This window comes from Rhipicephalus microplus, chromosome 3 (genome assembly GCF_043290135.1).
Source record: "Rhipicephalus microplus isolate Deutch F79 chromosome 3, USDA_Rmic, whole genome shotgun sequence".
Taxonomy (NCBI): domain Eukaryota; kingdom Metazoa; phylum Arthropoda; class Arachnida; order Ixodida; family Ixodidae; genus Rhipicephalus; species Rhipicephalus microplus.
This window is the reverse complement of record NC_134702.1, coordinates 126,070,953-126,079,749: the sequence shown is the minus strand read 5'-3', so window position 1 is coordinate 126,079,749 and position 8,797 is coordinate 126,070,953. Positions and strand designations below refer to the sequence as shown.

Below are 8,797 nucleotides of genomic sequence, written 5' to 3'. Positions count from 1 at the left end.
TAATGTCTGGGTAACGCATCGGCGCGAAATGCAGCATGTTGCTTTTCGCACTGGTTACAGTTGGGCCACACCAACGGACGCTGGTCACGCCTGGCGTCAGAGTGCTCGGGTTTTGCTAATGCAGCGTCGCTGTGCCATGCGTGCTCGCGCATCAACACTGTATTGGCGTATATTGGGCCCTTAATGATGCGCTCGCGGTCCTTTGGCTAGCTCCACATATACCAAATTTGGTGTTACGTGACGTGAATGCACGACGAAATATAGGACTGCTGCATATATGAACATCCCGACACGCTTGTCATGTATGAACATCACAACATACCACGCTCATTGCGTGCTCGCAGCTGTTTTGCTAGCTCCACGTATAATTAATTTGGTATCACGTAACGTGAATAGATGACAAAGGTAAACGACACCTCCAAATATGATATTCATGACACGGAAGTGATGAACAACATCATTTATTTGCATCCTTAAAGTTTCGCTAATTTTACCGTGACATAATAACATTTTTTATTCCTGCTTTGCATATTATCGATTCGCACAGTGCGTGAGATATGCCAATTTTTTATCTTTTATTGTCGAATATTGATTATATTTGTTACTAAAAAGTTGTAAAAAAGAAATTTTTATTGTCCTAGCCGTTTTTGGTGTTACTGAGAAAAAAAGTATTAGAGAAATATTGCAGAACATGCCGTGTGGGAAAATTCTATATGAGATGCCTCCGAAGTCAGTAGATCTATTGCCGTCAGATTTATTTTCACGGAAATGTCTCAAGCATTGTGCCTATCGCAATGAACCATGGACATCGTATGAAGTACAAAGAAGTATGTCTAAGAAAACGGCAATCATCAAGGACAATTAGACCACCAGGAGTCGAGTTTTGCATAAATTTTTGATGTTCCGCATGGTAGTTTTTCCGAACGTTTCAAAGGCGATACTCATCTCTATTTCTGCAACGAATTATTGTTTCTTTGTTATCCAACATTTTTTATTGTGTTGCAGTTAAAAGTACTGACCGGGACATTAGGTACTTCTGCTTTCTGGACGTTTCGCTAAATTAGAATTAAAATTTGAAGCATTGTAACCAAACTTTAACCCATTATGTTTGGTCAGCTCTAACGAAATGACCTTGTATTTTCTACCAGTTGAATATCGTCACTGCACAGTGTTAACGGTTTCTTTATCACTCTTTGTCTTCATATTTGCGTCTGAATGTGAGTGACATTTGTACGGCTACTATACCAACAGACTTTGGTAACATTTTTTTACGTGTTTTTCTACCCAACAGTGGCTCCAGCAGAGAGTCTAAACGAGGTGAGGCAAATAGCGTCTCGAATCAAGAATACCTTCTTCAAGACCGTGAAGTCTTCAAGCTGGCTCTCTTCGAGTGTTCGAAAACGTTTATTGGAGAAGTTGCAGAAAACCGAGCTCCTTGTAGGAAGCCCAGGAAATCGATCGGAACCCAAGTTCGTCGAACGTTTTTATGGTCAGTACTGCACGTCTAGTCATCAGCACCCGATACGTTAATGATCAGCAATTAAAATTATTCCTGGTGAGGGATATGTCACATAACACAGAAATCGCCATTTGAAGAACAACGTAGTTAAACGCAGTTGGCAAGTCATAAGTGTTCTTGGCACAGAGAACACATGCAGAAAGCTGTTCTGGGTAAGTCAGCCCGTCATATTTGAGAACATTAGGTGCAGTCGCCTAATGAAGTGAATGTGGTGTTCCACCTTGTACAGCTCACGATAAAAAACGTATATTATATACTCATGTAGTGGAATATATGAAAGCCGTACACTTCTTTCAACTTCATTGGTCAATAATTGCAAAGCAGCTGTTTGATAAATGTGCGTTTTTTATCTTTGGTACCTTATAAGCGTAAGAACTTATTTCAGTCGTCTGTACACAGAAAGAACTAAGCTCTTAGTATTCATAAATTTATGGCCTTCGGTTTTCACCCTATTTAGGGGCTTCGAATTTACTGCATTACCCACACAATTTTTTCCTGACAGCATTATAAACACTCATTGCAGAATTTTTAGCTAGTGAACCACTGTGGACGTAGAAAATGCGCTACGAAGATTTCGTGCAACTGAAAGCGTGATACAGAAGTGTAATTGCTATTCATTTTATGTTTTTCATTTAGATAAAGTTGAATAAGGAATGGTCTAAGATGCCACCAAACTGATTTAAAGGAAAGCCATTCTACGGCTTACGTTGCGTCACTTCCACTTGACAGCATTTATTCGTTTCATTTAGTTCTTCTCTGCAGCAGGAGCGCGGTTTTTGATGTGAAGCTGACATTCAGTGGCGACACCCCAGAAAAATAAGCTTTTCAACTTCATCATCTTCTTCCGATGAGGATGAGTTTGAATACAGATGTTTATCTTGTGTCCGGAAATGAAGACAGCGATGATGGTGAATTCACCAGCTGTTCCGGGGATGATTATTACAGGTCGGGAGTGAGCATCGCGAGTGCTGACCTGTGAAGCTGCACTTCACGCTGTTCCCTGTTTTGAAATTTTCCACGCAGTCCCGAATCCTCCCTAGTAAGTCTTGCTTGAAGATGGTTAGCCTGCAGAAGCAAACTTGATGCGGCTGGAATTGCAAGTTTTAAAACCGAATTAGAAGCGAACAGCTGCTTTGCGATGTGTCGTTCAGAAGTAAACTTCTTTTTATTTCAATAAGTATGTGGCACAAATACTTTTCCTCATGCACTAGCTACTTTTTTATATCACACTCGAAATTGGGAATGAAAATTATGCACCGTGTTCATGAAACATTCGAAAACATCGAGCACTTAAGGGGCTAAGCGTCACACGTTGCGAGTGTACTCGAGCTCACAATCCCTTCTAACACTAAAACAAATTCATGCAACAGTTCTTTCTCATGCATAGTTGTTTACTTTGAATACAAAAAAGCCTACATTAAGGCAGCATAAGGCAGCATTACGCCTTCCCTTAGGCCTTAGCCTTAATACTTCGATTGCCATTTTGGTGTCATCTCTTCCAGCGTCGAACTACTGTGTTCCAGTACGTGTATACAGTGTTGAATGGTCGTTTGATATACAGCGGGGCAAGCGCCGAGCTGTTACACCTTGTAAAATAGTTTTAGTTCTCAATAAGTAAAAAACCACTACTTCTAACAGAATCGAAAGTTGGGCTAGTTGGATATGCATGGTATAACTGTCAGTTGCTTCCCCTCTCTTCTTTTCTGTTTATTCGTGCGCTAAAAAGCGCTTGTCCTCTCTTCCTTCCTGTTTATTCGTGCGCTTGAACTCACAGTTGTACCACTACTTCTAGGTATCGCCCTCCATATATGTTTTCTCAGCTGTTTATCGATTCATCATACAGCTCTTCCCCATACAGCTCTTCATTTTTTGTCACAATGTAACCAAACTTCTCCATAATCTGCAAAACTGTTAAGTGAGTTATCTTGTTAAAATCTTTTTTGCATCAAGCGCTCATAGGTGTGTGTGTGTGTGTGTGTGTGTTTGTGTGTGTGTGTGAGAGAGAGAGAGAGAGAGAGAGAGAGGTTTGCATGCATCAAGTGAGTTTCGCATAATAACGCGTTGACAATTGCGTGTGCAGAGCCACTTCATGACGTACCAGTCAACCGGCTTTTCCCCTCATGGATGGAAGGTCGTCGTCTTAACGCTCACTACCGTTGGAAAGACCAGGAAAGCCTATTTTACGATGAAGAGAAAGTTAGTACCTTCTTCATGGGGTGGAATACCGCAGTAATAACAACGGCTTATGTGCATAGTCCATTTATTTACGAGTATGGACCCCCCGCCCTCAACTATGCTGGCATAGGATCGGTAAGCACTTCTTTCATTGCGCATCAAGCATGCTGAAGTTTTGGCAGCATCCCTCACTGTACTCGCCAGTGGTAGGATTTTTCTGGGTTAAATCCAGTGCTCGTGCTTACATTCACAAAAACAGTGTGACAACAACGAAACGCTGTTTTCTGAAAGATATCTTCAAAGCTAGCTCCCAGAAAAACACCGCTCTGTGGCGATATATCCCGACACCCAAGTGCATCTTACGGCAGTCAGTGATGCGATGTGAGCGGTTATTGGCCGCGTCTATTTGAAACGCAAACACTCCTTTAGAGGGGATCTGAAACAATTTTAGGTAACCACAAAATTGATTCACTAAAAGAGTTTATCGCCTCACGCATCCACCATCGCAAACTTTTTTTTGAATCCATCTACTACAATCGAGTACCGCAAAGATTTCTCGCACGCTGCTATCGAATTCTCTCTTCCCTTTTCTCTACGAAAACACTGCGAGCTATTCAGGGAGGAAGAGCATGTATGAAGGAAATAAGTTGCGTGCGCCTCGTAACCTTGAGCACTCTTTGCTTTCTTTACTTAAATTATGCGGCCTTTTCAGTGTGATCCCGCGCACAAGCGTGGCCAAGTTGCGGCCTCTCTTGGTGATCCCTAAAATGACCGAGTGTGCCAATTAGCCAATGGCTGATAGAAAGGTTGTTTCTAGTGATTTTTGAGTTTCTACCGTCATGTGTTGAGATGAGAGAAAGCAATTTTAGTTGTATTTGAATATTTATTTTGCGGTCGATGCCGCGAGCAGAGTTTTATTATTTGACTCGCGAGTTTTCGGGAGCCTCTAACCGATAGGCAGCGTTTTGTGACCTTGTTCTGTAGGGCTTTCTTAGGATACCGGTAAACGCATGTGAGTGCGAGTGACCCAACAATACCGGGGATGCGCGAATGATGTCTCAGGAGAGACTGGACATGGTCATATTCTAGATTGTGGGCAAGGCCACTGATCCAGCACGCCTCCATGCTCCCCTCGAATTTTGAGATGCAAAGTAGCTTATGGCTGGGGTTTGTCTTTGTAAGTCGTCGTAGCCACGCAAGTACTCGGAGAGGCCACTAGATGGCTCTGCGGTAGAGCGTTTTCTCCATTCCAATGCGTGTTCTGGTATGAGTGCACACCACTAGCGGTGCTGCACTGCTTTGTATAATGAAAACGTTCAGTCATCGCTTTCTCGCAAACACAGCGTAATAGTCTGAATGAAGACACAAGCATGAGTGTGGTGGAGGCGAGGGCTTCCAAAGCAGTTGTGTGCAGAGCCATGAGTTTTACGGTGATGTATAAAGATCACCTTCTTACAGAACTTTGTCCCACGGCTTCTTAGCCTATTAACGGTTCCCCTTACAGGCAGATGTGTGCGCTTTTTCGCCATACCGTATGGAACACGAAATAGTAATTGACCTTATGTGCCTGCTTGGACTCAACATCGTAATGAAAAGAAACCCAAACCCCTCTTAAAGAAAAATTCTGCTGACGCTCTTGGCTGGAATTGCCGCACACACTTGCCACGGCACACTTAAAGACTCTATTCTGTCATACGCAGAAAACCATCGTAGATAAAAACAGCAAACAGAAACGAAGACCAAAAAGTGCAGGGCAATGGGCCCAAAAACAAGCACCATTCATATTGTACCTAGGAGCTACTTCCACTCTCGGTGAGAAGAGTTCAATAGAACGAATGTTGCGTGCGTGCTTGAATCAGCGTATTGTACGCCCGCCTAAAACTACCGTCTAGAAATCATTAAAAAACATTGTTGAGTGCGTCTATTTGTTCTGGAGAAATACTTTTTTGATGGTTTCACGTGCAGACTCTCGCTGCGAACTCAACATAGATGCATGATAAAGGCCTGAACGAAAGCGGAACTGAAACACGCAGCGTATATCTTCAGCGGTACCGGCACAATTTGCGATCAGTAATTGGTAGACCGTTATAAGTCACCGCATCAGTCATAATACGGTAGATTGTACAACAAAGCAAATAAAGTTTTTAACTCGATAATACGCTGTCTAGGTTGAGCACTTCCAACACCTTTGCAGACGCAGGCTAGCATTCAAAATGGCTTGCAGACAACCTCTGCAGAGCTCCAGCAGACAATCAGCTAAAGCAGTATAATTTGTGCCTGCACAGCTGTGCACTCACCGTTAAAAGATGTACGTTTCCCGTTGTGTGCCGCTTCACAAATAGGCCCACCATGGCTACCGGAGGAATCACCTTTTCTATCCCGGAGTGGCCATGCACAATACAACGCAACTGCATCCAAATGTGTCTTTTACTGGTGGCGGTAGGTGGGCACACAACACGCAAACAATCAAACTAGGAGTTCACCGGCATGCCCACGATGGCCATCGCTCTTTTATCTCAGACACATTTTGGTGCATTCATGCAAGTTTGCCTAATATGTTCTTGAACAAATACATTATTTGTGGACTTGAACATAGAAAGCTAACCGCTTGAACGCTCTTTAGCCACAATAATTATGTAGAATTTCAAGATACATTATAGGCCGTCCAGGGTATAATTTCGCTTCCCTGTCACATTTTGATGTTTTCAACCACACAAAGCATTTTTTGGCGTTTTTATTTATGTGACATCATGGTACTTGTTATAGAGGGCTTCATAACAGCCGTGTTACGTTCTCATCCACTTATAACCACGTTGTCTAGTGTGCTTGGATGGGGAGGATAAAAGGAAGGTGTAGACCAATTATTACATTCATTATTATTAGTTACCAATCAGAACCATGTTTTATAAGTCAATCAACTAAAATGTCTATCGGAAGCAAAGATTCACAAACATATAATTCCAAGTGTCTTCAAATATGGTTCCGCTTCTTTTGCTATAAACAGTTTTTAACTCGATAATACGCTGTCTAGGTTAAGCACTTCCAACACCTTTGCAGACGCAGGCTAGCATTCAAAATGGCTTGCAGACAACCTCTGAAGAGCTCCAGCAGACAATCAGCTAAAGCAGTATAATTTGTGCCTGCACAGCTGTGCACTCACCGTTAAAAGACGTACGTTTCCCGTTGTGTGCCGCTTCACAAATAGGCCCACCATGGCTACCGGAGGAATCACCTTTTCTATCCCGGAGTGGCCATGCACAATACAACGCAACTGCATCCAAATGTGTCTTTTACTGGTGGCGGTAGGTGGGCACACAACACGCAAACAATCAAACTAGGAGTTCACCGGCATGCCCACGATGGCCATCGCTCTTTTATCTAAGACTCATTTTGGTGCATTCATGCAAGTTTGCCTAATATATTCTTGAACAAATACATTATTTGTGGACTTGAACATAGAAAGCTAACCGCTTGAACGCTCTTTAGCCACAATAATTATGTAGAATTTCAAGATACATTATAGGCCGTCCAGGGTATAATTTCGCTTCCCTGTCACATTTTGATGTTTTCAACCACACAAAGCATTTTTTGGCGTTTTTATTTATGTGACATCATGGTACTTGTTATAGAGGGCTTCATAACAGCCGTGTTACGTTCTCATCCACTTATAACCACGTTGTCTAGTGTGCTTGGATGGGGAGGATAAAAGGAAGGTGTAGACCGATTATTACATTCATTATTATTAGTGACCAATCAGAACCATGTTTTATAAGTCAATCAACTAAAATGTCTATCGGAAGCAAAGATCCACAAACATATAATTCCAAGTGTCTTCAAATATGGTTCCGCTTCTTTTGCTATAAATTAGGTATTTTTATTGCAATAGTGGATAAATGCTACGCTGAGTTTTACTGATGGCATCACGACACTCAATTGTACACAAATCTTGTAAGCAAGTCGATCCTATCAGACTCTGCACAGAGCTAGCTGAAGAATCTAGTGGTGGCCTGAATGAGAACAAGTTATCAAGAGGAACAGAGGAAGCGGTGAGAGAGTGGACGGGGTCATCCGGAAAAATGAGGGGGATTGGGAGAGAAAAGCACGGCCTAAAAGTGTCCATTCGTCCTAGGAACGTGCATTTCTCCTATAACTATCACATCAGCACAGGTGAACCTTCTCATAGAAGGGGCCCTCTATGTAGCATAAAGGACGGTTACCCCAGCACATGTCCTATCAACAGAGTCACATGAGGCGATAACAAAGTTTAAGAGAACCGGCAGCCGAGCTTTTACATTGGAGCGCTGTTCGCCGCTGTCACACCAGTATATTTTTCTCTCTTTCACGCAATGCTGCAGCTTCTGTAGTGGCTAGGAATCCCTAGGGGACAAGTCGCTTTGTTTTGATTCTAGGCGCTCTGGTATACATTTTAACGTTCTCGTAACCAGTCTCTGGAGTCATCATTTTTAGAGTCCCTATTTTTGCTCTTTGCGCATACAGCTTCCTCTTAAATCCAGCCAGTACTCGAATACTATATCAGTTCAGTAGGCCAATGACGGCACGGACATTTTCATTTATGGTTGATGGATTTTATAGCTATAAATCACTGCAAGCTTAGGCTAAGCTGCAACAGGTCATTACTTCTAGCACGTTTTCATCGCAGACAATAGGCCACATACTCATGCGCGGATTCGACGACACACACTTGGGAGGCCAGTTCTGGAGCCAAAAAAAGGAATACGCTAAGGAATACGCTAAGAGGATTGTAAAAAAGGAATACGCTAAGAGGACGCTTTGCTTGCGGAGATCGCATAGATCACTGGTGAGTATTGGTACCTTTTGTGTTGTTTTCTACAATAATAGGCACGCACGTAGGGTGTGCCCGATTTCGCGCAGAACAACCCTAAATAATAAAATGGAGATAGGCGAAGCAAAATTCGTACTTAATTTAACACACTAGGAGCCAGAGACAATAACAGCGAGACAGTAGAATGTGAATGTGCAGAGTGATCGATGAGCTAGCACTGCTTGTCTTCGACTTCTCCACCCTCTTTGCCTGGCCACATTTTGCCGGCTTCGAACACTAGTGGCAATACGGCTCCCGGT

General features: G+C 42.7%; 1 long non-coding RNA gene across 1 annotated transcript; it reads left to right on the top strand.

Moving 5' to 3' along the window:
- Positions 1-1,355: 1,355 nt before the first annotated feature.
- Positions 1,356-8,408, top strand: LOC142803334 (uncharacterized). Its single transcript, XR_012894062.1, has 3 exons — positions 1,356-1,489; positions 3,600-3,829; positions 8,355-8,408. It is a non-coding gene; the product is annotated as an uncharacterized LOC142803334 (long non-coding RNA).
- The last annotated feature ends 389 nt before the right edge of the window (positions 8,409-8,797 follow it).